The sequence below is a fragment of the Hoplias malabaricus genome, chromosome 17 (genome assembly GCF_029633855.1).
Source record: "Hoplias malabaricus isolate fHopMal1 chromosome 17, fHopMal1.hap1, whole genome shotgun sequence".
NCBI classification, from domain to species: domain Eukaryota; kingdom Metazoa; phylum Chordata; class Actinopteri; order Characiformes; family Erythrinidae; genus Hoplias; species Hoplias malabaricus.
The window spans coordinates 15,364,051-15,382,259 of NC_089816.1; the positions used below are offsets into that span (position 1 = coordinate 15,364,051).

Sequence of the window (18,209 nt, forward strand, 5' to 3'; positions counted from 1 at the left end):
CTCAAAGTGGTGTGTGTGTGTGTGTGTGTGTGCAACCAAGCTCGGACATCTAAATAAACACACAGAGTTTAGCCCCCTACATGTTTATAGAAGATGTAATATATTGAGTTCTGTAGTGCAACTAAATAGGGAGTAGGAACTGATATAAGATTAAGCCGAAAGCTCAAAAAGCTTCTCACACCCTTGCTCTGTGGCTTTGGTTTGATGGAGCTAGTATGCGTCAGGTTCTAATCACTCTGGCCCCTTATCCACTGGAACCAGGACCAGAGATTTGTTGGTGAAAGTGTGGTATCAGTTTGGCCACTTGTTCTGTGATACAATATAATTGTCTTTTACAGTTAATGCTTACTTATCCATCATCAATAATATTCACATATCTAATACTGATTAATGTAATAATAGTGTGATCAAATGGTGCTCTATCCAGGGTGTGTTCCTTGATTCGAAGTAGGCTCCAAACCACCACAACCCTGACTAGGATGAATCTGTTACAGAAGATGAATGAATGAATTAATGAATGAATGAATAAATCCTCTAATTAGTGGTAATTTAGAGTTGTTGGACAATTCCTCACAGGCAGATATGGTTATTGAATACTTATTGTCTAAAATATATAAACCCACACATATGCAACTTTAAAACGTTAAAGCCATTTGTATATTTTAGTAATACACTTCTGGGTCATGTGAGTGTTAAAGTTTGTGGTGGGTGATTTCAATAATGTGACTCCCATTTTAAAGGCTAAGCACCAGCTCTATGAAAGTGTCAAACAAATACAGAGGAATTTGAGTTCCTAACTTGTTTATTGATATTCAGAAAACATGTTATTTCTTACTAATTCAAGGAATAAGGTTTAAAAGACCGTTGTTCCCCCCCGCCCCCTCCACAATCCAAAGGTGTTCGGAAACTCTAATAGGTGTCTTGCCTGTGACGTAGATGGTGGACAACAACTCTAGAAGTTGCACTTAATTTAATGCAAAATGATGAAAAGGTGTGTTGTTTTTGGCTGCAATAATTCAATGTACAGTGGGACATCTGTGCACAAATGGCCCAAAGATCCCAAAATATCCAGAAAATGGACTAAATTTGTCAACTTTAAACGGGCACTTTGGAAAGGACCATCCGCTCACTCCGTTATCTGTAGCTCATTTCACTGGCGCTTTTCCAACAATATGGGCATGTAAGGAAACCAACAAAAGGTGTTCAAGAGCCTCTGTAACATGGAGGTAAACAGGGTAAGATCACTTACTTCACCTGTTTTAGTTGGTGTTAGTTAACGGTAGCTTGACTTGCTAAACTCGGTGGCTCAGATTATACTCGGCTACGTAGCTGCAATACGGAGGTTTATAATGTCGGATGAATTCGAGTTCGACTTCGATCACATTTACAAGAATAACGGTACCTCTAAATCTGAGTTTAGCTTATTGCTAGGCTATTGTCATGAATAATGTTGGTTATTTAGCTAGCTAGATACTGTCATAACAGTCAGTCATAACGGTGTTTTACCGCAGCGTTGTTCAGCTGTTGTCCATCAGTGACGTCACGGTTGCGTTCAAGAATTTCTGTAGCGAGCTCGGGTTTTTCCGTCAATTTAATAAAATTGTCAGTTTAAAGCAAATTAAGCAGCTATTTTCATTTTAATTCATACTTATATATGTCAGTAACTAAAATAATGTGAAATATTCATGGAGGTCCATTAAGTGTGCTTAGCCTTTAAAACAGTCTCATTCGGGCCTTGTGTGTTTCCGTATTCAGTCATTAGCCCTAAACCTTTAGAAATCAAGTTGGTGTACTAGCCCATGACTAGACTAAATGGACATAGCTGTGTAAAGTCACATTTTTTTACCATTATCTGCCTCAAGACATTTTGCTGTGGTCATCTGTGCATGAGGAGGTTTAATTGATCGTAAATATCTGGTTAGTGTTTTGAGAGGCCAGACTCTCCAACTTGTGCTGTTTTGTTTGCTTGCTGCTCCTTGCTGTAAGGGGCCATGGGTTTAGATCATTCGGCCCCAATTGTATTCACTCTCAATCAGTAATCTCTCTTTTATTGAAGCATTAGAGGCTTATAATGGCTGCTAAGCTTGTGTGGGTGGCCAGAGGTAGCGTCTTAAAGGCTGTGCCGGGCTTTTCTCTCTATAGCATCTTTTTTAGGGATCCTCTCGAAAAGCCAACCCAGCTGAATGTAAGTGTGAATGCTGTAGTTGTTCCAGCAGAGGTGGGATGGTATGAAACCTATCAATCACAAACTCCAAAATGGACACTGTTTATTTTAGGGGTTGTGATTGTGTTGTTAATATCCACTGGTAGAGTTTTTAAAAATATTATCTTATTTAACCTGTTCACACACAACATAAGTAAATAAATTAAGGAAAATTCCACTGGCACTACTATTGTTTTTTGCGAAGATTAGAACTGTGTAAACATGTTGTCCTGGTGTGAGCTTTGCAGGGAAACATTAGCAAAAGCGCTATTTACTTAGCGTCCTGTTTACCTTTTTTTCCCCACTCTGAATTCTTACTGAGATTTGAATTACCACATCCCAAATGGGATGATAATAATTGAATATTTTGATATATCATTAAAACCCAGTTAACGTCTCCTCCTCAGGCCCTAATTATGTCCCCTGGCCTGGAGCGGCCGAGCGTGAAAGATCAAACGTGCCGGGACACAGGAGGGTCCCCGGGTGACGTGGTACTTATCTGTCCCATGTCAATGTAACAGAGACAAGATAATGAAACCAGGGGGCATCACTGACGACACTGTCCCATTTGATCGTCCTCGGGGAGTAAAGAGGCTTAGGGCCAGGCCCCTGTTTCACATAAGAATGGGCTTCTATTCGTGCATAATTAGCATACCACCCCCCCCCCCCCCACACACACACACACACCCTTTTCACTTGCTGGTGGCTGTATTGGGTTGGCACTGCTTTGGTGTTTGGGACTTCACCCTCAAATGACCATTGTGGCCCTGAGCTGACCCTATGGCCTCTTGAGCTGACCACTTGATTAAGAGACTTAAGGGCCTTCATCGTTTCTTGATGGCCTGTCTGCTGTCAGCACCAGCAGTTTCTGTTGCGAATATATAACAGAATATTGGACAACTATTTAAGGTTAATGCCATGCTGCTAGTGATAATTAACAGCAACATTAACGTATCATTATGTGTCTATTAATCTGTACATCAGTGGCAGAGTCTAAAGGCTGATGTGATGTATTTGTGAGATCCATGCAGGGTATTTTAATGAGAGAACTACTTTCAAACCAATGGGGCGCCAGTCTATCGCAGAACAACATGCACTAACATCTATGGACACTCATGAGTCACCAGTCCACCTACCACTGTGTGTTTTGGACTGTGGAAAGAAATCAGAGCACCCAGTGGAAACCCACATGGACACAAGGAGAACCCACAATCCTAGAACCCTGAAGCTTGTGACCCAGGGACATTACCTGTGGCGTCCCTTGTGCCCATGACAGCAACATCCCAATCCCAATATATTGTGGTTTAATACAGTTCAGAAATTGGAAATAGAAACACTGATGGTACTGAGCTGGAATGTTGAAGGCTTAGTACACGCTTAATCTGGGACATGTGAAGCTAGCCAAAGTCAAAGGTTTTATGAAATACCAGTGGGCACCTAAACACTCTTGAAAACACTAACTGCCCCTCCACGTTCTGTCTTGTTGCTATCAGACACCCAAATAGGTTGGGATCATGATAAATGATTGGGGTATATCTTGGTCCATCCTATTCACTCAGAAAGTGTGAGATCCGTTTTGAGCTTAGACAGTTGCAGGAGTCAGGATCCCAGAATCAAAATTTGTAGTAATATAATGAAAATGCTGGTAAAAATTGGTCCTAGTCAAATTGTTCCACTATGTTTTACTGTAAATGCTGTTGATAGGGAGATGTGTTTTCATAAAACTTTGAATGTTAATGTGGCAAAAGACAAATGTCATGGGTTACTACTGAAGTTACTATTGGAGAAGTACTTTGAGGAGGAGTACAGTGGGATGGCATAGGCCGCCATTTAGACGCCATTTTTGTCAGATTAATAAAGCTTTGCGTGAGTAAACAAATCACAGGTTCTAGTTTTTGTTAATTTTGCAAAAAACTTAAATAAAATTTGGGGAATTTTTGAAATATCTGCAACACTTAAATTACTCTGAGATATTAGTCTGCTTGGAAATTAGTGAGGTTTTGGGTCTAAATTGAAAGCGAATACTGTATGTTTGCCTTCCATTACAAGTTTTAAAGGAAGTGTTGGGGAACTGCAAACTTTTACTGTTTTACACATCATTATAATTACAATGCATTCTATTACTGATTGTCTATTGGCTTTAACAGGCTCTCTAATTGACCCTAATGTTACAAACATGACCCACTGTGTTCCTGTCGAATTTTATGATGCTTCATGAATTCTAAATAGCCTTGGCTGTTACATTAATGTCTCCTGCTGAATGAAAAAAAGGCTCTGCTAAGATTTAAGTTTTTACAGATGCATTATTTAGAAGGGTTTTAGTGAGTCACAGGGTAGTCATTTCCTCTCAGTACAGTTCTGCTTTCCTTTTATTGTTCTTGGTTATTTCTTATTCACTCTCACTCTTGCCATCTGTTTATCTACCTGTCTCTGTGTGTCTATTTCACGATCTACTTGTGGTTTTTTAGTGTTTGTATATTCATTCAAATGAGTGGTTTAGGGAATTAAGCCTGTAATATCTGTTTTTGCAGATATTGTTAAATCTTTTCTTTCCAGGTGGTGGTTTGTAGAAGATGTTTAATTTGTATTGTGTCAGTCTTTTATTTGCTGTTGATTAGAAACAGCCTTTAGTCATAATGGAAAAAAAACAATGCGTTCATGTAACAAATCTCTCCTGAAATGGCACTAACTCAGTCTGTGATGTTAATGTCTGTGAATTCTTTTGCTGGGGGTCAGTGGAGTGATTGGGCAGTTTAAACACGATAACCTGCCGTTAGATAATCACACTGCAAAATGTAATCTTTAAAGAAGCATTGTGATGCTTCTCTGACCTGTAACAGCAGGCCCTGTCTTTGGTACTCCAGGCTCAGCACAGCAGAAACTGCACTATGTATCTTTTGAAGGAGGGTCGGAAATCACCCCCTCCCATCCCTTGCCACACTGACCTCAGGACAGTAGTGTAAAAGTGATTTACACTGTATAGGGAATCCATGAACAACCAAAAAAATCTTACTTAATGTTGCTCGAATAAGTACATACGGGATCAGTATCAGTAGCACCAGCTACTTAAGTTTTCAGTATCAGAAAACCTAGTGATATCTCTGCTAGTTTAGGCCTTTACTGGAACATCCAGAAAGCAGAGCATTGTAATAATTGTCCATGTCGTAACTAAGCGCTATTTTGATTATTTAGATTTGTTACAGCTATTTTAACACCAAGGTTGTTCACGGATAAGTGATACAACTTTTTACGCATAACATTATCTAATAGTATTATATAGGATGAGAATATAATAAATACAGAGTCTTGTGGTTCACCATAATCTATTTTGTAAGTGCAGATGATTTGCTATTTACATTTACACAGTATTTGATCAGAGGTAAGATCTAATCAAATGCTACTTCTGTGACCCAAACAAATGTTTCTATACTGTGTTGAGCTTTATGGTATCAAATGCTTGAGATTCAAATACTTGGTTCAGTAGATAATTAAAATAGTCGTTTTTAAATTAGCGCTAGTCCTGTCTCTGTACTGTGATGAGGCCAATATAATGACTGGAATTTTTCGTATCTGTGTTTTGTTGTTGTGCCACTAAGTTAGAGGTATTTTTGTTTTGATATTTGGGCAATGGCCATCATTAGGTTTGTCAATGTTGTTGTTGTTTTTCTCTGTGTACTTTCACGTTACATCAGTTATAACCCCATCCACTATTACGTCAATGTGTTACAACTCAACCCTTGGGTCAAAACACAAGGGGTTGAACTATAGTGTGTATCCAGTGAAATATTTTGATTATTATATTATAAAGTAAGTGACTAAACACTAACCAACAAATCTCAGATACAAAATTTACTTGAAAATGTCTCTTTCTAATTCTATCACACAAGAAAAGAGAGGGAGGAAAAAAATTGTAGGAATCTTAATGAGTGAGAGATAAAAAAAAGACCCATTTGACTAAATGATTGTCTTGAATCTGCAGCAAAAGGGTATAATCCTCAATTGGGCCAATTAGTGCGAGCCTGGGTTCCCCATGTACAGACAGGCTCGCTGATTAGAGCTGACACCACACTAGTTCTCACTGCTGCAATGCCAGGTATGATGGGCCCACTTCAAAGAGCCTGCAGGCATCGGCAAAGGCAAAGGATTGGAGGCCAAGCCCGGGCTGCTAATCTCCCTCCTGCTAAAGCCACGGCGTTCCTGAGTGCTCACACAAAACCAGCTTACAGCTCCACAATCAGGGGGCATTAAGGCCGGCCTCCAGTCAGCCCAATTGCCTTTGATTTTCTGATCGTTTGACCGAGAGGATGGTCACACGTCTTGGCGTATGTTTTTAGAAGCAATGTCCATGGTCCTAGTGTTTGAATAGGGAGGGAATGTAGATGTAACCTTTTGTTTAAAACGTGTTTGATTTCTGATACTATATTATTTATTATTTCAAGAGTTGAAAATTTATTGTTGACTGCAGTATATTCTTATTAAAGAAAAGCATGTTTTATTATGTCAACATAGTTAAACACTATTTATACAAATAGTAGTGCAAGTTTTAAACAAATATATGTATGTGCCATGTTCATGGAAAATGTGAATAGTAGAATATGATGTAAATAGTAGAGGTTCTAACACAGAACCTTATGGTACACCATCCTTTGGTAACATTTGCATTTAGTTGCATTTTGCTAATTCTCCATAGAGATGCAAGCTTTTGCTAAAAAGCCATTTTATATCCTAGATTTAATGCAATATCATATAATATATAATTGCATCTAGTCAATATATTTACATCAAGACAACATAGTTCATCATTCTTTAACTTCATTCATGCCCAATTTCTTGTGGCTCAGTTTTTATAAGGTCCGCACAATGTAAATGTAAATACTTTGACTCTGATCTGGCAGAGCACAGAATCCAAGAAGACTTCAGTATACAGGTGTTTGTTTATTCAACACAGTTTTCACAGAGTGATTGGAGGCAGTTTTCCTTGTTTTCTGCGGATCCCTTGTGTATTGTAAGTTAATTAGTTTGGGTGTGCAGCGTGACAGAAGATTGACAGGTTCAGTATGTGAGCGAGGTCAGTTGGAGGCTGTTTGCTGCTGAAGGCGACTGTGCGGCTTGGCTGTCTCGGTGCTAATTGTTGAATTCTTGGGGGTCTTGACTGAAGGCACTGAGAGAGAACTCCTGCATTAGTCATCTTCAGTGTTGTTGGCTTTAAAACTTTTAATTAGGGCTTGTTTTAAAACTCTACCCACTGTCACTCAAAAAAAAGTCTATCGTGAGTGAAGCAACCAAAACCTCCCTTTGCTTAAAATGTCCAAAACAAGTAAAACATTTCCACTTACTGCATTTGGCTGGCACTTTATCCAGGGTGACTTTTTAATTATGGCAAAAACATGGTGAATGTAGCATTAGGCGTGTTGCCCAAGGACTCTAATAGCGCTTTTCCGCCAACGTGGAACAGGTTTCATTCCGTTTTGCGAACCTAGTTTCCACCAATCAAATCAGGCTCCGGATCCCAAAAAGTTAATTCGCTGTGTAAACCAAAGAATAGTGGGCTTTTTACAGCACGAGCCATGAAGACATCTGTGGGTGTGTCTAATTGTACAGGAGCAAGGAGCAATGGCAACACCCCCACGAAGAATGTACTGTGCAGTCTTCTATGTCTTCTTATCACCAAAAGTCGATCCATGTCTGTAACAACAGCACAAACGCTCACAAGTCGTCTATATGCTCTGACCTATTCTCACTTCTGTGACATATCCTCGGTTCCACTAAAACTGGTGTAAATGCGGCCGGTTCGCTACAAATCACCAAGGTTCTTGTACGCTCGAAAGGAACCAGTTCAAGAATCAGAGTTCTTTTGGTGGAAAAGGGCTATAATTGGTATGGTGTGGTATGCCTGACTGGGTTGAGGGCAATGGGGTTATCCACAGTGATATTCCAACTATGACTCATTGCTGAATGTGTTGTTAGAGCAGGACATCCTTGGTCACTTGTCTTATTTTCATGGTAAAAACCTCTGGTAAAGAGACATTAAGAGTAATCAGAAAGGGTTAGTTATATAAGGGCAGGATCTGGTCCACAAAAATAGTTTTCATCACAAGAGAAGGTAACTGAACCGGTCCAGACTGCTCTTTCGAAGTCCAAATGTGGGATCATTTCAATATGGAGTCAAAAATAGTGGAATCTGTACTAAATCTAAAGAAATTGTGATTGAAATTAAATGTGAAATGCATACATATAAGTTTTGATGATATATATTCACACTTCCAATAGAGATACTGATAGTGTGTATATTTACAATGTAGATGCTCTTCACAGATTCCAGTGCTGTGAGGCTCCAGCTTGGCCCAGTTCACATATTTTGTGTCAGACTGGAAGAGTTCAGGTGTAGGTTGATGTGCAGTTATTAGGCCTGGTGCAGGCGATCGCCTGAGGCCAGTATTAACCTTAGCCTCGGTCAGGAGCTGTGTGCTGTAGAGGGATTACGGGAAACGCCAGCGTCCTGCTCTTCTGTCGCAGCTGAGCTAAAACCAAGCTGAGGATACAAAACTGTCGAGTGTAATTAAACTGTACTTAAAGAGGCTTCGGTAGGAGACAGGTGAGGAGGTCATCTCTGACACTGCCCGTGTCACTCCTCTTTGACCCTATGCTTTGTGGCAATTTAGGTCAGCTGAGGAGGAGCTTTTATATGGGAGTGGACATGATGGGGAAAATACACAGGACAGACACAACACACCAACAGAAGTATATTAAAAATAAATAAAAAATTGAGAGTAGTAAGGAAAAGGAAAGAAAAAGCAGAACGTCTGATATTGTGAGCTACAAATAATGGATATTTTTATACGTTGTAGTTTTAAACGCTGTTATACAGGACTTTATTTGTATTTGATATTGTAATGCATTTGTATTTCAGACTGTTTTTGTCGTTGTGCCTTTAAGACTCATAAATGTTCTCATGGGCTGTTTGTTATTGTGAATCATTCAAACCACGTTCAAAAAGTCATCTGCAGTGGATCGCACTTCATAACTTAAACATTTATTAATGGTGCAAAGCTTCTTTAGGATGATTGGGAAGTCATATATTGGTGCTGTCTAAGGAAAAAGATGTATGTCAAGTTTACTTTGGAGTAACTGATTGAATTATGTATCCCACAGTCACACTGTAACAAATTGCTGTAAATTTACAGTGAGTCTGCTACAGTATTTTATTGTAAATCACATTATTTACAGTAAATTATTGTATTATACAATTACAGTAATATGCTGTAAATTTGAAATACAGTAGTGTTCCTGTAAAAATACAGTAAATGGCTGGGAACTCTGCTGCCAGCATTTTACTGTAAAATTTAAAAGACATTTTTTACAGTGCATAGCTTGTATAGTTCTTAGTATTAACCAGAGTATCCAATTATTAATTGAATAAGACCTAACACACTTTAAATGGTTTAAGTCTCCCCTGGTCTAAGGACATGATTTGAACAGTATTAAGAATGCACTTTTGTACACATTACTGCCCCCTGTTTACTTCATTTCCACATTTTGGGGGAATAACATCAAATATTAACATTTGCAGATATTTTTTGTTGGTTAAATTTAGTAAATAAACAGCAACAGTGCGGCTGATGATTGCTCACTGTAATGGAGCACTTAGAAAATGTGACCAGGAGTGCTCAGAACTTTACATACAACTGTATGTCTAAATTAATACAGCCCTGTAATATTTTGTGTATCCTAATCCTTAACAAACTGCCTGCAATTTATACTGTCAGGAGCTGGTGCCTGAGGCCTGGCTGCAGGAGCCAGGGTCGCCAGTTCAGGTTCATGTCACCTGGAATCGCGCTCTTCCCTGAGCTGTTTTGTCAGCTGCTGTCATGCCATCCCTCCTGCTATTGGCCGCGATCTAACCTGAAGCATGTTGGCATCGGCCTGCTAGGCTCCAGAAGAGTGGGCAGAGGGGGCAAGGAGGAAGAGAGCAAGAACGAAAGGGAGGAAAAAGGAGGCGAAGGGAAGAAGGAAGATGAGAAGAGACGTGAGGACGAGGCGAGCGGAGATGGAGAGAGCAAGTGGGGAGGAGAGGGAGATAGAGAGAGAGAGATGGGTTTAAAGTCAAGGCTAGAGCGTGTTTCTCCTGTGTTCTTAAGTATAACACAAGACACAGCAGGGTGCCATTTCGAGTGCTTAAAGTCAGATGACTGCTTAAGTGAATTCCAGGTTTGTTCTAATTAAACAGAGAGTGGACTAAAGAGTCTGTCTCTCTACTACATTACGGTTTTTGCCTCTGTCTGCTTTTAGCAATTAAATTCTTAGCTGATAAGCATCCTCCCTTCAGAAGGTACTAGCGGCACATTTGCTGAAAGCCGTCTGGTTAGTATTCACATGCTAAGAGGCTTAAACCTGGCAAAAATATACTAACATGAGTAGTGGAACGGTGGCGCAGCAGGTAGTGTCGCAGTCACACAGCTCCAGGGACCTGGAGGTTGTGGGTTCGATTCCCGCTCCGGGTGAGTGTCTGTGAGGAGTGTGGTGTGTTCTCCCTGTATCTGCGTGGGATTCCTCCGGATGACTGTCTGTGAAGAGTGTGGTGTGTTCTCCCTGTGTCTGCATGGGTTTCCTCCGGGTGACTGTCTGTGAAGAGTGTGGTGTGTTCTCCCTGTGTCTGCATGGGTTTCCTCCGGGTGACTGTCTGTGAGGAGTGTGGTGTGTTCTCCCTGTGTCTGCGTGAGTTTCCTCCGGGTGACTGTCTGTTAGGAGTTTGGTGTGTTCTCCCTGTGTCTGTGTGGGATTCCTCCGGATGACTGTGAAGAGTGTGGTGTGTTCTCCCTGTGTCTGCATGTCTGTTAGGAGTTTGGTGTGTTCTCCCTGTGTCTGCGTGAGTTTCCTCCGGGTGACTGTCTGTGAGGAGTGTGGTGTGTTCTCCCTGTGTCTGCGTGAGTTTCCTCCGGGTGACTGTCTGTGAGGAGTGTGGTGTGTTCTCCCTGTGTCTGCGTGGGTTTCCTCCGGGTGCTCGGGTTTCCTCCCACAGTCCAAAAACACACGTTGGTAGGTGGATTGGCGACTCAAAAGTGTCCATATGTGTGAGTGTCCGAGTGAATGTGTGAGTGGGTGTTGCCCTGTGAAGGACTGGCGCCCCCTCCAAGGTGTATTCCTGCCTTGCTTGATTCCAGGTAGGTTCTGGACCCACTGCGTCCCAGAACTGGATAAGGGTTACAGATAATGAATGAATGAGTCTTGAACATGTTTCTACAATAAGTAAAATTTTTTTGATGTTATAGGCTCTCTCTTTACCACAAGCCTAGCCACCAATAAACCTAATTAGGCTTGCGTTGATGTTACTCTTACCTCCGTGATCTCAATGTATATTCAGCACGATATTTTTCTGTTCCCAAAATAAAGCTGCAGAAACAGCACTGTGTGAGCCAGTGTGTGTGTGGATTGAATGTTGTGTTGATCGTAAAGCGTCCTTGGATTTTTAGAAAGGTACTATATAAGTGTAACGTTAAATACATTTTAAAAAAGCACTGTAAACTGTTAGTGATGGCTGTTTATAACCCTTTGGAGTTTACAGTTTGCTTTGTACTTTTGTTTAGAGTTATGGATAGGGTGGGAGATATGGGGCTGTCATTACAATTAATAATTACATTATTGATTATTAATAATTATGAGCCTTTCTGAGCATTTAATATAGTTTGCCAATAATTAGGGAACACTAAATAATGGTGCAAGATGTCTGTCAGAGCACAAGTTCAAATATCAATAATGCCAAATACTCAAGACAGCATAACTCTCCAATGTAGAGGCTGACGAAGATGAAAGACCATCCCCAGGATTTATAAAATGTAATGTACAACATTAAAGCTAAAGCATAAACTAACCTAAGTGTCTGGTGAAATGTTTCAAGACCAGAGCATTGAGGAATATTTCTCAGAGAAACAGATGAGTCAAACAAACATTCACACACTAAATACATCTCTCCATTACCAGTCCTCGACCTGTAATCAGAGTTTGACTTGACTCTTTATGTAAGCTATAAAAAAAGAAAGAACCTTTCTGAATGTTACATTGCTACAGTTTTGGCAGCCTTTACCCTTGCCCCATCTCTCCCAAACAGACACAGCAAAGTCTTCTGAACATACATCAAACCTCATCCATAATGCACAGGTCTTTGTTTCATGTGCCTGTGTGATTTTGTGCTAAAGAGGATCAAGGGTGAGTGAAATGGCTTTATTGCATTTGCTCTCCTCCCTAAGTGGGAACTTTCAAGCTGTACCAAGACATTAGCTTGATTTAGGATGAACCTGCTTTTGGTGGCTTATGTAAGAAGTCCAATCCACAGCAACGTTGTCGTGGGAATCTGTTGCCTGTTTCTAATTCGCAGTCGTGTTCTACGGTGACAATATTTTCATGATGCCATAAAATAAATATAAATAGAAAGAGGGTTTGAGTGAAGACATTCTTATGACATAAAGTCGATGTCTTGCATGTCATCATTTATAAGACAATGCTACAAAACAGTGAGATAAAGCTATGGTTTCAGGAGGAATTAGATGTACAGTGTGCAAAGGTTTAGACATCCCTGATCATTATAGGAACAAATCAAGACACATATGTTATGTTAGCTTCTATCTACTATCTTTTAGATTTCGAATCTGTTGCATGTGACTGTGGATCTGTGAGACTGCAGTGCACCATCCAGAGAGCAGGAAGACTATAACATTATTTTCTTTATAACGGAGCAGAGACAACCAGAACATTTTTGTTCTGATCCTCAGAAACGTGGTCAGAAGTCCACTCGTCCTGCAGCAGTGGTGGACATGTGTCTGATGGAGGGTTAGATATAACTCGCTGACCGGGAGCTGTTAATCTCCACCCCTCATCTGGGCTGTATTCAGAGGGGGAAGTCCAGAGGTGGCGTTTTGATCCAGACCCATAGAGCTCCGTAGCCAGGAGCGATTCCTGCTTTGTCTCCGCTGGCATTCCTCTTAAAAATAACTTTCCCACAGCTTGTGTCCCGTTCCAAGGCCCTGGCTGCCAGCGTGGGCCTGGCTGTTTTGTTGGACGAGAGTTTTGGAGTTTGAGGGAGGCGAGGCATGGGTCGGGGGGTGGTGGTGGTGGGGGGTGGGGGGGGGGGGGGCTGACGTGGTGCAGCAATAGCATCATCCTGTTGGAATGTGGAGGGAAATGTTTACAAATTAGTCACATTGATTGGCAAGTACGATTTGGTTGAGGTACAGGTGCTTAATCTCTGGATAAATGCTCTTTCTTGACTGTTATTCATTACATCTGTATTGTTTTAGATTATTTACACTATTTGTAAGTGCCAGGTGCTTTAAGTTTGTAAGTGTTTTATGGTGAAATTACGAAAAGGAAGCATTGTTACATTAATGTATACTTGGATGTAAGTGTTCATTAATGTTACTATATTATGTGAAAATAAAATGAAAAATTACTTCTCTCCTCCAGCATTTACAGCTGCTAAAGATGCCAAGAGTTGTTAGACATCCAGTATATTATAGGCACATACAGATCTGACAAAATGGAGGATAATACAAAAACATGAGATGAATTCTACCTGTAGTAAGTTGATAGTAATTTTGTAAAGTGTTATAAAAATATTTAAAGTGTTGTATAAATATTCAGCTTTCCTGAGTACAATAAGTAAGTGAAACTGTCATTTAACTGTTTTCCAATGTGAGTTATAAAAATGTGATTCGTATGTGATTAAGTCATTAATGCACATTGTAACAGCTACCATCCAGTGCCTTGTTTAAGTCATTCTATGGTTTACTGAGTGCAACAAGAAATACAGAACCAGACCTGTGTGAGTCTAACCCTAATATTACTATGTTCTATTAACACAAACATATCTACATTTTTACTGTATTCATAATGTATGATTATTTGGCCAAACACACTGCTGATAGGTTAAAGGTTTCCTCTCGATATGACTTTCCTATTTAATAGTTCTTCTGACCAATTACATCCACCCTTGAGCAATAGTTATGCTACTCTGGCGCTTGCACTTTCATTTGAGATCAATAAAGTCTTATCTTCTCTTCCCTCTACTCTCTTTGCCAAAGTGTGTGCTGTGCCTAGTAACAAGGAGATTAAACCATTTTATCTGCAAGGTTGCAATGGTGATGTACAGTTTAATCATCAGTATCTGAGTGATTATTTGAGATGTCATGGTTCTGTGTACTGTTATGTTTTCTAACGAACCATAATAGAACCCGCTCTTTCACCTCCGTTTCAAAGATACAAGCTTTTAACAACACAAGTGACCATAAAACGAGTCTGAATTAGGTTGTGTGGGAATATCTGTTGCAGCCTTGTTTTATCAGGGAATAACTTCGTCTACTGCATGTTGACTGAAATACATATTGTGGAAGAGCATCCATGATACGCTTCAGTGCAAAGTACAACATTCACAGCATGTAATGACCCCTGAGAGAAATAGGGTTTTTATGATATGAAATATCCTCAGGGACCGTACACCAAGGATGAACCTATATGGGTATTGTGGGTCCTTGCCAATGACCATTCCATGTGCATTTCTGCTGATACCGGTAAAATATCAACATTTATAAAACATTAGTATCTAAACATTTATAAAAATGTAGGAATTGTAGTAAAACTAATCAGATGCAAGTGTTTTGGCACATTAGCCCACTCTTAAAATAGGTTGTTTTAAAGCAAATATTTTCTATAGATATGAAGGATATGAATGTAAATCACTAACAATATATTCTGTTTTATTATATTACACTATGCTTTCAACCTATGGATTTTGCCAGTAGATAAAGCACATTTACCAACTACTACTTATGCAACTTGTGCATTGGAAAATATTGAATTCAACCACATAATGTTTTTAATTTGGGCCCTTCCTGTCTGTTTCCAATTATTAAACATTAGTGAATGTCTGTCCCTTATTTCAGCACACAAAGAAAAAGTCTTAAATTAGCGACATACTGTATTTTTGGCCAAAATGTAAATCACAGGAACCAAGAATAATTAAACTTTCTAATCACAGAGTTTTAGCAATTCCTAATATCAGTTTAGTCTGAAATAAATGGCTTTTAAAATGTTAGTCTGTTTGTTTGTACTATATTTGTATTATTTATGTATTATCTTTGGTTATATTTTATTATCATAATACATCAACACTAAAAAATTCATTGCTAAGTGAATAAATAATGATTCAAACCCAAGCAGTTCTGGGCCTCTATTGGTCTTTTCGTTTTTTGACACAACGTTATGTTAAAAAGTGGATTACCACAAAATGGAGAGGTGTTTTGTATCCCTCTATCACTGCTGCTTTGTTCTAATGCTGTGATCTGTTCCTGTAAGCTGCTGTTGGTGTTTCATGACAAAGAGGATACAACGATAGTACACATAGTATTTTATTTCCTGAAGTAATTGCCCTAATGAAGGTTGATTAGCTAATGCCTGCCCAAAAACTCTATACTAATAATGAAATCTATTGTGGAGACTTTTTATTTTATTTGGAGACCCTCTGAGTCTTGTGCCTCACAGGTAGCCATTGAAAGAGGCTTCATAGAGACGTACTAGAGCACAGATAACGCGTATTGATCAGCGAAGAATGTACTTTATTGTTGTGAAAAGATTGTTCGCGGCCGGGGGCATAAAGAGTAACACTACTTCAAAAAAGGGGGGCTTGTGTAAGTAGATCCGCCTTCTATTTGGTGGAAGATTTTTGAGCTCCATTGTAAGCAGAGGATGATTTTAAATGTGTGGCTAAGATAAACTTTCCCATTGTCATTAATGAGTAGAGCTAATGCTGAGTGACAAGTGCATTTGGAAAGGGGGTAAAAAGAGCTGTTAAATTTGTCAAAGCAAATCATTTCAGCCGAGCAAACTTAAGGCCTTTTTTGAGGGAGGGGGGGTTATTATTATTATTATTATTTTCTTTCTCTCTCTCTCTCTCTCTCTCTCTCTCATGAAGCAGTAGCCCTGAACCATCTTTAAAACATACAGCCAAAATAAAGAAATAATACTACTCACGCAAATAAAAAAGACAGAAAGAAGATTCCAGCCAAGTTGGCAGCATGTTTTTACTCTGCCCAAGTAAATTAATTTCAGCAATACATTCTCATTTTAGCCTTCTGGCTAATAATAAAATGCTGATGGTGCTGTTTTCAGACATCAGGACTTGTGTTCCATAATAAATATTATTGTTTTTTTAATGAAATATGAAATGAATGTCAGCGTAATTACATGTAATGATACAATCTCACACACACACACACACACACACACACAACTGAAGTGCCAGATTAAATATCAGTTTTCAAAATGCCTGCCTTTTTCAAACTTCTGAGAGTTAAACAAAGCCCTACTAAGTTGTGAAATGGTGTGTTGTAGAGAAACAAATTTTATACACACTGTAAACATTTTCTTGTAAATTTTACAGTAAAATACTGGCAGAAGGGTTCCCAAGCATTTACCGTAGTTTTACAGGAACACTACTGTATTTCAAATTTACAGCATATTACTGTAATTGAATAATACAATAATTTACTGTAAATACTGTGATTTACAATAAAATACTGTAGCAGACTTGCTGTAAATTTACAGCATTTTTTACAGTGCAGTTTTGAAAATAGGAATCAAGAATCACAGTTTCTGAAACACATGCATATACACTTCACTCTCTCAAATTACCAGCAACCCTCAAATTTCTTCAGGTTGTCTGCATGAAATTTGGACAGTGGTGAAACTGTGATGCAGCTGAAATTAATTTAAAAAATTATCTGTTGTAAAGCAAAAAGCATTCTTCTCCAAAAAAAAAAAAAAAGAAAAGAAAAAAGAAAAAACCTTAATAACCTTAATTTCAGAACATTTCTATTAGTCCATGGACATCTGCTGTGTTCTAATGATGTAGTAAACTAAAAAGTTAACAGCGCTGAAATCTGACACCCCTCCGGATCCATACGCTTTTCATCTAACTTTTTTTTGACGTCATCACAACTGTGAACAATTCTGACTCGTCAAAGCCCTCTCAATGCCTTTCATTACAGTTAAACATGTATTTCAGTCTTGTAATGCACAGGCAATGCATGCTTAAATAATGCATTGTATAACAAATGTGGTTAGGTGATTTCTTCCCAAGGTCATGGCCTGATTCTTTCATAACCTCACACCTCCACAGAAAATGTTTGGTGGAAGAATCCACCCAATTCTCCTCAGTGCTCGGTATTTTCGAGCAGGTCCCTGTTTATGTCTGAGGTATGAAAAATGGATTTCACTGAGTGTATGTATTTTTCATCAGGGCCCCCTCAGCTGAGTCCAGAGGAATTCTTTCTTGTTTTTTCTTTTTCAGCTGTTTTCATCGGCGAGGTGTGGAGAGAGGGTGCTTCCAGGCTGCAGGTGAAAAGACAATCATTACCCATCACTGTCCTCAGGAGCCCACGTGAGCTGCTTTTTAAAAATCAAAAGATCTGTAAATGCTGCTTCAGGTGGGAGCGCACACACCTTGCCGGCGGTAGTCGGTTGCACATACACCACAATCTTAATCCCATTCAGATGCTGCTTGTGAAAAATTCATCCAACCAGGATTTTACATTTGTGCACGTGCCTCCTGCTTTATGTTCCTGCAGCAACACAAACCACTGTGCTGTCCTACTTTTAGCTTACAGCTGGCCAAGTACTGACCCCTGGCTCACTGAGTGAAACAGTGTTACGTCTTTATAAAGGGCACTCCTTTATTAATCAAACAATATGTAATTAATGATAATAATAATTACAATGCTTCTGTGGTTACACTGTTGTTATTAAAAGCTAACAGTGATCATTTTGTTTTAACTTATGCATGTTATATGGAGGAGTGACAGTATAATGGGTTAAAAATAACAGAAAAAACATGTATTTATCTTAAAGATAATGCTGAATTATGGTAATTCTTCTATGGAATTCTGCTGTTGTCTTAGTGCTAAGCTAATGCTCATTCACATGAATAATTTTGATCATTTTAGATAAAAAATGTTACCCT

The 18,209-nt window shown here is 39.2% G+C and overlaps 1 long non-coding RNA gene across 1 annotated transcript in view; it reads left to right on the forward strand.

Annotated features, from left to right (window-relative positions):
- The window catches only part of LOC136673278 (uncharacterized), a 30,263-nt gene extending 12,395 nt beyond the window's left edge, over positions 1 to 17,868 (forward strand). Inside the window, exon 3 of the long non-coding RNA XR_010795916.1 lies at positions 17,541 to 17,868. This is a non-coding gene — a long non-coding RNA (uncharacterized lncRNA). The remainder of the gene's footprint in view (positions 1 to 17,540) is intronic.
- The last annotated feature ends 341 nt before the right edge of the window (positions 17,869 to 18,209 follow it).